Source organism: Magnolia sinica, chromosome 10, assembly GCF_029962835.1.
Source record: "Magnolia sinica isolate HGM2019 chromosome 10, MsV1, whole genome shotgun sequence".
Classification (NCBI taxonomy): Eukaryota; Viridiplantae; Streptophyta; class Magnoliopsida; order Magnoliales; family Magnoliaceae; genus Magnolia; species Magnolia sinica.
The window spans coordinates 62,171,636-62,187,235 of record NC_080582.1 but is presented as its reverse complement, the minus strand read 5'-3'; positions in this window follow the sequence as shown (position 1 = coordinate 62,187,235).

Genomic DNA, 15,600 nt, shown 5'->3' with positions numbered 1-15,600 from the left:
AGAGTATCGTCGCGACTATCTGACTATTTGATAGGTTGGACAAGCTTAATCTACAGTGCGTTTTGTATGGATTGACTATTGGGGCATGTGGTGAGTCTCTATACCATGGATCAATGTCCCAAAACATGCAAACATGTGTACACAGATAAGATTTACAAAGTCAAGCTCGATTTTCTTGTAAGATGTTATCTTATACTTATTATGATTTTTACTACCTCGGATTATAATGGGGACTTAGACCGACTACTTTGATTCACCAATATGTAAGCATTGTTGGGGGACCGTGGAAGCACATAGAGATGAATCAAGTGGAGTGATCCAATCACACCAACTAAGCATAACGCAAACACAACGGATTTAATGTGAAAAAACCCTTGCGGGAAAAAATCATGGCACAAGGCAATAATAAGCACTATGAAAGCAAAAAATTACAAAAGAAAAGAGATTACCCAATCTAAACAACCTCGAATCAATCCCCAAACTACACCTTTTAAACCCTTAGAACGAATTTGAAAGCCCTAGATACCTCATGATCCGGATTACACTCAAATATATAGCCTTTAGAAGAATCCTAATCGAAATTGGAAACAAATTTCACAAATTCACAAATCTACAATACCTCAATGACACCTTCGATGGGTCTCCAATGTCATCGAAGTAAACCTTTGATGTCATTGAAATAACAATAAAACGTTCCAGCGACCAAACATGAAAATTTGAATTTTACCGATGGTATCAAACAGCCTTCGATGACATCGAAACTTACTTCGATGGCATCAAAATGGGCACTTAAAGTGTCAAGCAACCAATACAATCTATTTCGAAAAATCTCAATGGCATCGAGCCGACTTTGATGGAATTGAAGCCTGCTTGATGACATCAAACCTGTCATTGATAGAAAGTTGAATTACAGATTTAAGACATCTATCAACAATCTCCACCATGTCTTTACTCGTCATCCTTCATAGCTTTTTTTTTTCTCATTCTCTGATCCTTCCTTGCATCGTATCTCCATCATCACTTCTCGTGCATACCCCGTCCCTTTTTTACAGCTTCGCCAAGCTTAAAGAAGTTGCACAGAACTTGAACTTCTCTGTAGGAACCACCTTGGTGAGCATGTCCATTGGATTCACGCTCATGTGAATCTTCTCCGGAGTTACACTTCCTTCCTTAAGCACCTATCAAAATGGTGACGAACATCAATGTGTTTAGTATAAGAGTGATAAACATAATACTTAGCCAAATTTATAACGCTTTTATTGTCGCAATTAATAGGCATGACCTACTGCTAAAGCCTGATCTGATTTACTATCCCCCTCAACCAAACACCTTCATTGAATGCTTCCGTCAGTGCCATATACTCATATTCAGTCATGGAAAGAGCAACCACTGACTGAATCTTGGACATCCAACTAATTACGCCACCTGCTAGCACAAATGAGTAACTTAAAGTCGACTTTTTGGAATCCACATTGCCCATGTAATTTGAATCTACATACCCAACTAATTAGCCCCTGTTTTCTCAAAAGTTAAGACGCAGTCTTTTGTACCTCAAATGTATCGAAATAGCCATTTTATCGCTTCATAATATTGCTTGCTAGGGTTTGACATGTATCTACTAACAACACCAGCAACCTGTGAAATATCCGATCTCGTACAGACCATGGCATATATTAAGCTGCCCATAGCATTCGAATAAGGCACACTAAACATATCTTGCTTTTCCTCATTTTATTTAGGACATTGTTCTAGGAAAGCTTGAAGTGAGCCGCATGGGGAATGCTAATTGACTTTCACTGTCCATCCCATACTTGATCAACACCTTCTTAATGTATTCTGCTCGTGATAACCAAAGTCTGCTCTTTTTCCTATCTCTATGAATATCTATGCCAAGAACCTTTTTTGCAACCCCCAGATCTTTCATCTCGAATGTCCCTGATAACTGAGTCTCCAGTACATCGATTTTAGACATGTTATGACTACCGATCAATATGTCATCAATATACAATACTAGGATGATGAACTTGCCATCACTCAGTGTCTTATAATAGACCCAGTGATCGTATTCACTCCTAGTAAATTTCTAACTCTTCATAAAAGAATTAATTTTTTTATACCATTGCTTAGACGACTGTTTCAGGCCGTATAATGACCTCTTTAACCTGCAAACCTTATTCTCTACCCATTTAACTTCGTAGCCCTTTGGTTGCTTCATGTAGATTTTCTCTTCCAATTCCTGGTGTAGGAATGTATTCTTCACATGTATCTATTCCAGTTCGAGATCATATTGGGCAACCATTGCCAACACGAATCCTATAGATACTTGCTTTACAACTGTCATGAATATCTCTTTAAAGTCGATTTCTTCTCTGTGAGTGTATCCCTTCGCTATCAACTTTGCCTTGTATCTATCTTGTTTCTTCTTCAAGATCCACTTGCACCCAATCACTTTTCGACTAACTAGAAGCTCCACCAGCTCCCATGTCTCATTCTTGAACAAGAAGTCCATCTCATCGTCTATTGTTACCTTTTAATTTTCTGCATTAGGCTCATCAAGAGCCTCCTTAAGAGTAGACGGATCCCATCATCTGTTGAAAAGGTTAAGCTAGTCCGAGAGGGGGAGAAGGGGGGAATAGGACTATGCCAAATTAAAAAATAAATGTGTAACAATAAAGATATACAAGAATTGATAGCACAAATAAAAAGCAACCTCAAATGCACAAGTATTGAGAGGTTGATACAAATTAAGTTCTAAGGACAACCTTACACCAAAAACCAAAAGCTTATGGTAGGACAACCTGATTTCTAAAACGTTTATAAGTATCAAAAACTCAAACTTAGAAGGAGGCAAAAAAAAAAAATCTAAATTATTACAACATTCACCACATGTGCATAAAAGGAAATTACACCATTCACAACAAGTGCATAAAGTAAATTATAACATTCACACACATAAACAAATCCAATCATTTACCACAACTCCAGGAATTATAGTGGTTCGTTTATGTGTACACCAACTGTTTGAAAAACAACCACACAGCTACTCCACTCCCAATATCGGCACCCACGGGATACTGGCTTTCACAATGAAAAAGGTTTTCCAAGGTTCACCTTAAAACCTTCACATGTGTCTTTAGATGAGCTTACACAATTACAAAAACCCCACACTCTGAGATTTTCTGGCTTACCTCAGACAAAACCAAAAATGAGATTTTCCTGTCACAACCTCACAAACTACAATAGATACACAAAGATTAAATGGTACTTATCTGAAAATTCTCCTTCTGAAGAAGCCTGGTAGAACCAATCCGATGTAGATGAAGATGTTCAATGTCCAGTCTCACAAATGAAAGGTTCTAGATCTAGATGATTTTTAGATTAATTCAGCCTGGGCTAGCTTGATTTGATTTTGATCTCAAAGAGGGTAAAATCACAATTCCCTTCTTTAATGAAATAGAGTTGAATGGAGATCACAAAATCAAATGCAAAAACCTATTTAAGTGAATTTAAAATGAACACAATATAACTTTAAAAATGCAGGAACTTATCTCTCAAAGTGATGGTTTGATATAGCTTAGAATGAATGAAAAACTTTGAGATTCGTCCTCTATTTATAGATGAAAATATTGTTCTCTCGACTAGTCTAAGGGTCGGTTGGACTAGTCGAAGGACCAACCAAATTTCAAAATTTTTAGCGCGATAAGATAAGGTCGTTTCTCGATTAGTCTAGTGGCTTGCTCGACTAGTCGTGCAATACACTCGATTGTTCGAGTGGGACCAAAAAACCTTGCTGGACTTTGAGTCGAGCTTGCATGACTGGTCAAGCACTGTTCACTCGACTGGTCAAGGGTCCAACAAAAAATTCTGAAAATTCACAACAAACCTTGGACTGGTGAAAAAACTCTTGGACTTGTCGAGCCAGAGCTTGGACTAGTCGAACAAAGACTATGATTAGTCGAAGAAATGACCTATAAACTTATGAAATGACCCACATAGTATATGCAATGAATATGACCTAACCTATGGTCAATCTAGGGTCATTCATACCTTGTTTGTGAGTTTGAACAATTGAAACATTGTTCGCTCTGCTAACTCATACACTTGAAATACTTGAAGCTTGTCTTCAAATCTTAAACTTAAGCTTGAGTAAAGACTTGAGTTCTTGAGTCTTTAAAGTTCTGAACTTGAATATTAAAATTGAACTTGAGCCTTGAACTTATACTTGTACTTAAGCTTGAAATCTTGAACTTTGACTGTAAGGCCCGTATCCTAAACTGTACCATTCTGTAGGCTTCTGCGGTCATCTCAGTCGAATTCCAGTGACCCGTGACGCGTAGATAGTATTTACGTGCATCCCTGAATCGTACCCTATCAATTTGAGTTGTCCCAACCCGAGACTTGCACCCTTGCGACCGTGCCGTTGCCGCGGTTCCGACGCCGCATCTCACGCGTCGATGCGATACCCAGGCTAAGAGATGTGGGCTCGCGTTTATTTCGAGGAAATGCGGCACAAGAGAATCTCTACCAAATATCAAATCAATCTCATCAATCAATAAAAGTACAACCCATCACTCCATCCCATCCCTAAGTACATAAGTCATTCCTCAAGTCAACTCTCCCTTACACAACCCATCACCCATCATCCATCACCCATCTCTTTCCCTTACATCACTCCTCTCTCTCACTTCACTCCATTCCAAGCAACCTAAGGAGAGGAGAAATGTCCAACCTCTTCATGAGAAGAGCCATGTGTGGCCCACTTCCTACCCCCCTCATCTTTCATCCTAGTCTTCCAACCTCCATCAACTTTCATCAAAGTTAAAGACAATGAGCTAAGGAGTCCATGGAGCCTAAAGGAAGCGGAATCGGTAGGTGATCTACCGTTGATTTTCAATTTGATGGCTCACTTGTGATGGGACCCAATTTGATGCATATGTTGTAATCATATGAGGGGCCCATAGTGGCGGGGTCCCTCCACTACACCGATCTCTCTCTCTCTCATGATGTGTGGCCCACCTGATAATACATGTATATTATCCATGCCGTCCACTGAGTGGGCCCACCCAGCAGTCCATTTGGACGGACCTGATTGAAGGAAAAACATAAATATCAGCCTGCTTCAAGGCTGGTGAGCCATGCTGATGTGGACCCCACCTAATGTATATGGCTTCCATACCGTCCATCCATCTTGTTGTCCAAGATGATGGAGCCCACTGTGATGTTTACATGTTGTCATCACCGTCTAGTTGCTGGATGGTGGGACGCACCATGTTGTATCTATTTATCCATGCTATTCGTCCATTTTTTTTAGACGTGGGACCCACCCCACACATGTGGGTAGTGGGGCCCACCTTGATTGCTGGTATATCCTCACCGTCAGAACCCTGGACGGTGGGACGATCGGCTGGTGTATCTCGTCCAGCTAACTAGCTGCTGTATTTATACAATAATAACATATTATATATATATATATATATATACATATGTATATATATGGTGTATATCTAGTGGGCCACCACATGGACCCCACCCTATTTTATGTATCTGATCTCCACCATCCAGACATATGGGACAGTGGGACGTGCTACATCCTCACTATCTAGATAACATGGGACGGTGGGGCACACGTGAGATATGTGTTATATCCTTCACCGTCCATTCACTTTCATCAGGTGTGTGGGGCCCACCCCACACGTGCTGCACGTGTGGGATGGGACCCACCTTGCTGCGTGTATTCTAATATCCACACTGTCCATTTCTGGATAGTGCAGAGAGAGGTCTGCCATGATGTATGTATTTTATACATACTATCCATCCGTTTGGTGATGAGGACCCACCCCACACGTGTGGTACGTGTGGGGGTGGGACCCACCTTAATGTAAGTATCATATATCCACACCGTCCGTAGTTAGACGGTGGTAGGTGCAGCTCACCGTGATGTTTTTTTAAGCCGTCTATCTGTTTTATAATCCACGCCGTGCATCTATTTTGTACCCACATCATCCACTCATTTCTTTTTATCTAGACCATCTATCTATGTGGGCCCTACCATGGTGTACGTATTTTATCGGCACCATCCAGCTAGGACGGAATGTCACGCCCCGAACTCGAAAACCGGGCTCACAAAATTCTCGATCGCCGAATCCGGCGCCGACAGCCTCCGTAGAACCCCATTCTCGGATCCCAGCACCCATTCACCAGGTTCCGATCCTAGGATACTACAAGGAGGGTTTCAAATCATCAGTCTGATTCATAATAAGCATAACAAAAGCATAACCCATGAACAAAAATCACAAGAACACCACCACAAAATCCACTATGATAAAAAACTTTTGAGTACAATGCGTCTGAAAGGGAAAATATAATGTAACAAAAGAAACAAAACTCCAGAAGCTCAGCTGCACGCTCCAACTACGGCGAGACTATGGATGCGACTGCGTCATGGCGTCTCCTGCACGCATCAATCGTGTATAAGCTTATAGAAAGCTTAGAGGGTGGTGTAAGTATGTGCGCAATATAAGCGTGCTCAAAATGCAAGGTCAGAGTAATGCGGAATCATGGTGATGAGTACATGAATGCAATCAGCCATACCAAGGCTATGCGGTGCAAGATATGAATGTCATCGGCCATAATACGGCCATGCGATGCGAGATGCAATTCAAGCATGCCAATCCTCATCATATATCAGTACAGTTCTCATTCTGGATACTCACCGGGGTTCAATACACTCCAAATGACACTGTCGCTCTCCTAGCCGCACAGTCCAAGTGAGCGTAAGAAACCTCACTATCCGCCTGGCCAATAGTCTACAAATACCTATCCGGCACGTCGATAGCGGACCCATTCGCGAGCTGGTCAAACTCAGCCTAGTATTGCCCCCTACCCTCGGGCAAGTAAGGCCACACTCCTTTCCAACCGACCACGACACAGTGGGAGACGCGGCCTCCTGGTATTCGGCCCTCGTGCGCTCATATATCCACTCGGTCTCGACATTGGAGTCATCCTCTGGTACCATCGGGTTTAGGGATTTTCACCCAGGGACATCTATGGCGCCCGTATGCTAGAACCAAATATTTTCGGTATCCAATCCTGCCATTCACGATGTGTCTGTGGAGGCTATGGCCCTGATGTCGCTAAGGCATACAGTAACTACAATCACACAAATGCAAGTGCATGAGCCACACTATCAGTCATGCAACAATCCTGCGTGTACCATGCACTTATATGAGGCAACTCCGCCTATCAGGGAGCCTACAAGCAGTCTGCCCGAAGGCATATGATATGATCGGTCACTCCTCATATCAGGCATACATATGATGCGGATGATCATGAATCATAGATCTATACTAAACATGTATAAAGAGATGAGCTCTGTGTATAACGGAGATGGGCCTAGACGGCCTACTTACCACAAGTATGGGCCTATCAGTGGGCCTTAGGGAGAGTTATAATGCGGACATTTAACCAACATTATCCATTCAATGTGGACATCAAACCAACATTGCTCCCAAGGGATGGCCTTCCATGAATCACACATTGTAATGGGCCTTTTGTACATCTAATTGGGCCTTGACCCAAGGACCCAAATACATCAAATGAGCTACATAGCATGAGCCCCATATCTATATCAAGGTGGGCCTCAATGGGCCTCATAATATGGGCCTTAAATTATTTCCAAAATGATTGAACAGTTGGATGAAACACATGCATCATGATGGAGCCCACTCTAATGGAGGGTATGGTTTACAATACATACATAAGTGGGTCCCATGTGGGGCCTACCATAATGTTTATTTCCCATCCAACCCATTGATAAGGTCATTCAAACCGGGGCCCACAGTAATGTTTATTTTCCAAGCAATATAGGGCCCAACATAATGTTTTATTTTCCAACCAACTGTTCATGAGGTCATGTGGACCAGGGTAGGACCCACTGTAATATTTATTTTATCATCCAATCTATTCATAAGGTCACGTGGGCCTGGATAGGGCCCACTGTAATATTTATTTTCCATACAACTTGTTGGTAGGGCCGTGTGGACCAAGGGCCCACTGGAATGTTCATTTGCACCCAACCGTTCACAGGGCCACGCGGACAGGGAGGGGCCCACCGTAATGTTTATTTTCATCTAACCTGCTGCTAAGGTGACGTGGGCAGGGGCCCACCGTGACGTCCATTTGACGTCCAGCCTGTTTATAAGGTCACCTGGACCTGGGGGTGGCCATGGGGCCCACCGAAATGTGGTTCACAAATCCAGCCCATCCATTATGTGGGTCCCATCTAACTGACGGTCCAGACCAAGTTTCAGCAACATCCAAAACTTAGGTAGGCCCCACCAAGTGATTTTATATGTTTTGGCATGTCTTCACATGATTTTAAATGCTATGGCCCACATGAGTTCCGTATAAGGCTGATTTTTGGGATGGACGGCTAGTCCGTGGGGACCCATCAAATGCACGGTACTGATGGTCGAACGCATCAAAGTGGGGCCCACAGCTGGGGTCGTGAGCCCCAGCCCGTCCGTCCGTCAGCGGCCAGCGCAGTGGCAGCAGCAGCGTCAGCGTTGCTACCTCCTTTACCTTCGTTTTTTTTTTAAGGAAAACAGTTTTTTTTACAGATTTTTGATGGTAGGGTCCACAATAGTCCGATCCGACCCAGCCATAGGATTCTACGACTCATGATCGACGAAATGAGACCAATATGCAATGTGTTGTTGGCGAATGGAAGGGTCAAAGTGGGTTTCAATGGTGATACATCTATTTCTTATGGTATGGCCCGCTCGAGAACTGTATTGGTTCCAAAATTTTGCTCAATGCCTAAAATAATCCAAGGAAGAGGATAGACGGCTTGGATTAAATACCTGAATCAAGGTAGGGCTTGCATGAGAGGCCCACCATTTTTTTTTCCTTAAAGTACACACCCATGCCATTAACACTTCACTTGCCAACGTCCAGCGTCCAGGGACGCTGGACGGCATACATAAATATATTATTGGGGTGGGTCCCACATAGATGTGGCCCACCAACATATATACATATAATATATATATATATATATATATATATATATTATATTATATATATATAATACATATTATATTATATATATTATATAAAATATAACATATATATATATATAAATGCATTGGGCCCATCCAAACAGTGGATGGTGTGGATCATCACCTGCAATAGGGTGGGCCACACCGTCTGATATAGATGGACGGGATAGATATAAAACATATTGGTGGGATCCACACCATCACAACAAAAGAGAGAGAGAGAGAGAGAAATATACGGTGAGATAGAGAGGAGGGACCCCGCCACTATGGGCCCTCCATTGATACATCACACATATCAAAATGGGTCCCACAACAAGTGGGCCCTAAAGATCAAGATTTCAACGGTGGATCACCCACCTTATCTTCCTTCTTCTTGGTCCCTTAGACTCCAATACTCATTAGCTTCAACTTTGATGGAGGTTGATGGGGTTTAGATGGTTGAGATGGAAGATGAGAAGGTGGACCACACTTGGGAGGGAGAGGAAAGCTTGGACGTGAGAGGCTTGAGTTGCTTGGAGATTTGAGAAATGAGAGAGAGAGAGAGAGGTGATATGGATGGGTGAGGTGTGATGGGTGATGGGTTGGGTTGAAAAGTTGTAAAAGTGGTATGGTTGAGGTTGAAATTTGGAAAAAGAGTAGTGGTGAGGTGGAAAGAGAGTGGACTTTTGAAAAAGGAGGGAATGGGTTGTGGTACTTGAGGTAAGGCTTACATTAATGGTTGATTGATGGGACTAATTGTAGAGATTCCCTCGAAATCCGCAACGCGCGGTGTTTCTTCGGAATAAAAACATATCGACATCTTCTAGCCTGGGTATCGGTTCGGTGCGCGAGTCGCGATGTTGGAACTGCAGCGACGACGCGGTCGCCAAGACATAGGTTTCGGATCGAGCCGACGTCGGTGTGCAGGACCTGGCTTAAGATCGCGCGCAAACATCGGATGAGGTGCGAAGGTTGTCGAAATTTGACCGGAAGGACCACGGAAGCTGACGAAACGGTACGGACTGGGACACGGGTGTTACACGGAACCCATCTGAGGTATGTTTTGTATGCACGCCGTTCATGGGTTGCAATCCACCATGATGTATTTTATCCACGCCGTCCAGGGTAGGCAGCCCATTGTGATGTATGCGTTATATATTCATGTTGTCCATCTGGTGGGGTCCATCTGACTCGTGCAGGCAAACCTGTTATATGTGCAGGGCCCATCTGTTGTACATGATGCCATGTGTGAGGTCCAATGTGATGTACATGAGGCCCAATGTGATTCATTTGAGGCCCATTATTGTGGCCCATTGTGTTGTAATGCTGCCCATGAGTGAGGCCCGATGTAATGTATTTATGGCCCATGTGTCGAGGCCCATTGTGATGTATATGTAGCCCATGAGTGAGGCACGATGTGATGAATTCATGGCCCATGTGCTGAGGGTTAATTTGATGTATATATGGCCCATGTGATGCGGCCCACATGCCATATATTAGGCCCATGTGATGTGGCCCATTGTGATGTATATTCGGCCCATGTAATGAGACCCATTATGATGTATATACGGCCCGTATATAAGGCCCATTGTGATGTATACGAGGCCCACTGTGATGTATGAGACCCTTGTGTAAGGCCCATTGTGATTGTATAAGGCCCATTATGATTGTATGAGGCCTATTGAGATTGTATGCGGCCCATTACGTTGTGTATGAGGCCTTTGTGTGAGGCCATGGGCCCACTATACATTTGGCCCTATGAGGGCCACTCCCTGGGAGAAACGATGGTTAAATGTCCACATTGATAGGCGATGATGGTTAAATGTCCACATTGTGGCCTTCCCTTAAACCCTTTGTTAGGCCGATTACCGATTCCGATTGTTGAGGTAGATTTCGATTATCGAGGCCGATTCCGATTCCGATTGTTGAGGTAGATTTCGATTATCGAGGCCGATTCCGATTGTTGAGGCTGATTCCGATTGTCGAGGGCGATTCCAATTGTTGAGGTTGAATGTCGAGGCCGATTCCGATTGTCGAGGTCGATTTCAATAGTTGAAGCCGATTGTCAAGGGCGATTTCGATTATCAAGGCCGATTTCGATTTCGATTATTGAGACTGATTTTGATTGTCGAGGCCGATTCTGATTATTGAGGCCGATTCCGATTATCGAGGCCGATTCTGATTATCGAGGCCGATTGTATAAGCATTATCGATGCCGATTATTGGCGTTGGTTGTCGATATCGATTATGAGTATGTGACAGTATAGCATCATGATACATGCTCATACGCATCATCTACATGTTTATTATGAGATATGGTTGACTATTGCATATGTCATTGGGCAGGTTGTTATGAGACTGCTCGATAGGTAGAGATTGTCTCACATGAGTGCATGGTGTGCGCAGGATTGATGCATGACTGGATTGTAGGACTCATGCATCTTGTATTATGTGTTGTGATTACTTTACGCCCTCGCGACATCAGGGCCGTTACCTCCAAAGGCATGTCGTGGATGGCCAGATGGGAAACTGAAAATCTGTTATTAACATCAGGGCGTCATAGATGTCCCTGGGTGAAAATCTCTAAACCTCCATGGCCAGGAGACGCCCCAACATCTAGACTAAGTGGATACATGAGCGCCAGAGTGCCGAATACCAGTAGGCCGCATCTCTCACTGTGTCATGGTCGGTTGGGAAGGATTGTGGCCTTACCCTCCCGAGAGAAGTGGGCATAGCTAGGATGAGTTTGACTAGCTCATAATTGGGTCCGCTATTGACATGTCAGGTAGATATTGGCTAACTACTGACCAAACGGATAGTGAGGTCTCTTCCACTTGCATGGTCGCATGTCCAGTGGGTGGCGATTACATGTAGAGTGTACTAGACTCTGGTGATGATCCTAGAGATGTACGGTGTTGATATGTGGACTTATTGAGCAGAAGTTGTACACTCAGCATCTTATTCATTCATTTATTCATTCACTATTCATTCGGGCTGGTGGTGCGCAACTAATTTGGTATGTGTACCTTCGTAATGACCAGGATTTCGGTTATGCGCGCGACTAACCTGAGATCAAGAGTCTACCACATTGAGCCTAGCTATCCAAATTTAGGTATGAGACTGGTTTGGATAGAAGTCCCTTGTGATAGACCCATAGCCTGCGATACTACGTACTATCAACCCGATTTCACACTCCAGCTTGGTCATTTCATTTGCATCGCATATTGTATACTATATCCAAAGCATATGGCATTTTGGATTGCTATGTTTTTGCATTTATATGTCCTAGATGATCCTGATGGTATTTATGAACTTGCCAGCATATTTCCGCATTACTCTAATATTGTACGATTTATGGATTGGTATTTATGAACTTGCCAGCATATTTCCGCATTACTCTAATATTGTACAATTTATGGATTGCTAGTATTTTCGCTTACTTTGATATTTATATGCTTGGCACGTGCATCGCACACACTTACACCATCTTTTAAGCTTTCTATAAGCTTATGTGCTATAGATGTGTGCAGGTGGCATTAGGTTGCAGCAGCATTGAGCTTGGAGCGTGCAGCTGTCTTCTGAAGCTTCGATTTTCGATGTATGTATATTTCCCTTTCAGCACTGTATTCAACTTTTTGATATTAGTGGATATGTGATGATGATATTACCTTTGTGATTTGATTAAGCTTGTGGTTATGTTTCTTACGAGATAAATGTATGTACTAAAAATCCTCTTTGTAGGGTCCTAGGATCGGAACCTGGCGTATGGGTGCCGGAAGCAGAGAATGGGGCACTGCGGACGCTGTCGACGCCGGATTCAGCGATTAGGAATTTTGTGAGCCCGGTTTTCGAGTTTAGGGCGTGACATTGACAATGCTTCTTTAACTTGAATACATAGAGAAGTTTGACGAAGACTTGGACAACTTTAAAATGCACGAAGTTGATCTATTCATCTCATCAATACATGATACAGATTATAAATGATTTGGCACAACAAAATTTGACAACTCTAGGTGTTATATTTACAATATAACATTTATATCTGTAATGAGGGCTTGTATGATATGATCAACGTCCCTGTATCTTACCGGTAACTTCCGATCTCACGGCAGATTCTGAAATTGCGGTTTATACCACTGATACTAAAGAATGAATATGAGACAATGTCCTAGAGGGGGGATGAATAGGACTTTTCAAATATTTTACCTATTTAAAAATTCTAATTGCCTAACTTAAACAATCATTCAGTTTAAAGCAAGTAAGGCAATATACCTCTAAAGGCTTTCAAGCCAATGAAGGGTCCAATCACAAAGTCTATACAAGATATACAAATAAAACAACTAGCCTAGTGATGTGAGCTTATGTGTGGAATGTGTTTCCTATCAATCTTAAGCATTCATCTCATCATGCATAAACAATCAAGTATTCAAACTTAAATAATCATGATAAATGCGCAAATGATCATTCCAAACACAAGCATGTATAGTGGTTCGGTTACGTGCCTACTCCACTCTCGGCATCCACACTCAATCCCAGAGTGCATCAAATTTTACTATTAATGGTTTTAAAACAGGTCACCAATAACCTTTACAGTTCTACACTAAGGACACCAATTTATACTCTTTACAAGAGCAAAGGTCCTACACCTAGAACCCACGTTTAGGCCCACCAGCCAAGGTCCGACATAAGGCACCTCTGTTTAGGCCCATTGGCTAAGGTCCCACACAAGGCACCTTTGTTTAGGCCCACTGGCCAAGGTCCCCACACAAGGCACCTATGTTTAGGTTCACTAGCCAAGGTCTCACACAAGGCACCTAAGTTTAGGCCCACTGGCCAAGGTCCCACATAAGACACCTACGCGAGTTTGTTGATAACAAACTCTTAGCCTCAATCCTACACGAGGATAGAGACTAAACTTTAAACTCTTAAAATGACACTTACTTGTTGGAATGAGTCCTCTTTTGTAGCTTGTCTTGGATTGCTTGATCTTCGCTCTTTCGTGCTTGAATCAGCTTCCTGGTGCTCCCTTGATCGCGTAGCTTGGATTTTCCTGTTGGCTCAGCTTCATGATCAAGAACCTTGCATAAAATATTCCTATAAAGGTAACCAAGGTAATGGGAGTTGGTTAAATCTCCTATCTAGGATAATGAGTGAATTTTTTAAGGGATTCAACCTATGGATGCTCTAGAGTATTAAAAGACAAAGGATTTTCCTATTGGTTTGGTCTTTGTACTCTAGAGAAGGCACGAGTTCATGTTCTTTATTAATAGGAGCTTTGAATGCTCATAGAAGTGAAAGATCATAATGAAGATAGCATGAAACTCGTATGGATAGAGTCTAGGTAGGCTAGGATAAGCTTGGGATACACTAAAGACTCTAAGATGCCCTTTTCCACTAATTTTGCAGGTCCCTACAAGCCACTTTTATAAAGAAAAAGTTCTAACGGATAGAAAATGGCTAGTTTACGGTGTCACTAAAACCAATTTCGGTATTGTCAAACTTGCTTCGGTGATACCGAAATATCAATATGTAGTACCGAATTATTTCCTTAAGTTAATGAAAAAGGTCTCTTTCGATGGCTTCGAATTTTGTTCGTCGGTGGCAGTCGGTGTCACCGAAATTTTTAATCAGTGGCACTAAATTACTTTTGTAATGTTGTTGGACTGTTTTGAGCACCTTCGGTGCTATCGAATGTACAATTCGATGGCACTTTCTTCCCACCCACTATGGATAAATTTTTTCTATTTGTCCATTTAATCATTCATCAACTTGGGACTTGCTTAAGCCAAGACTAAAGGATAGAAAATATGAACTCGGAATTGGATTTGAATAGATGACCTAAGTAGGATTTCCTATTTGGGTTGGGATCATCTCTTTACAAGGTCAAAATTGTAAAAGCGGTTCTTTGTCTTCAATGTGGCTTTAGTGTTTCTGATCTAGTTACGTCGCCGATCTTCATTTGTCAAGAACTCATTCGACTACTAGACACAACTAGTCACATGATTGACAAACAAGTGTGTAAAGTTGGGTGCACTTACAGATTCCTTCTCACATGGCTCCACCTCTTCTTGTAGTTTTATCTGCGTATCTATGTCGACCTGAGTATCATCTGTGTTAACCTGAATGTCCATGACCAACCTTTCTAGTTCCTTTTGCTCCACCTAATGATTCTTGTGGAATAGGGAGCCTTCATCAAATTTGACATCATGAATAGTGATGATTTTACGTATGACCTTGTCATATAATCTGTAACATTTCACACCAATACTATAGCCAACAAAGATGTACTTTTTGGCTCTTTAGTGTAGCTTATCTCCCTCAACTGATGGTACATGAGAGTAAGTCTCACAACCAAATATACGTAATCCTAAGTAGTCTAATTTTTTACCATTCCATATTTCATTTGAAAATTTACATTCAATAGTCGTAAAAGGGGACCAATTTACCAAATAGCAAGACGTGTTAACGGCCTTAGTCCATAGGTCCTTGTCTAACCTAGTATTACTAATCATGCATGCGCTCTCTGCAAGAGAGTCTGATTCATTCGCTCAGCCACACCATT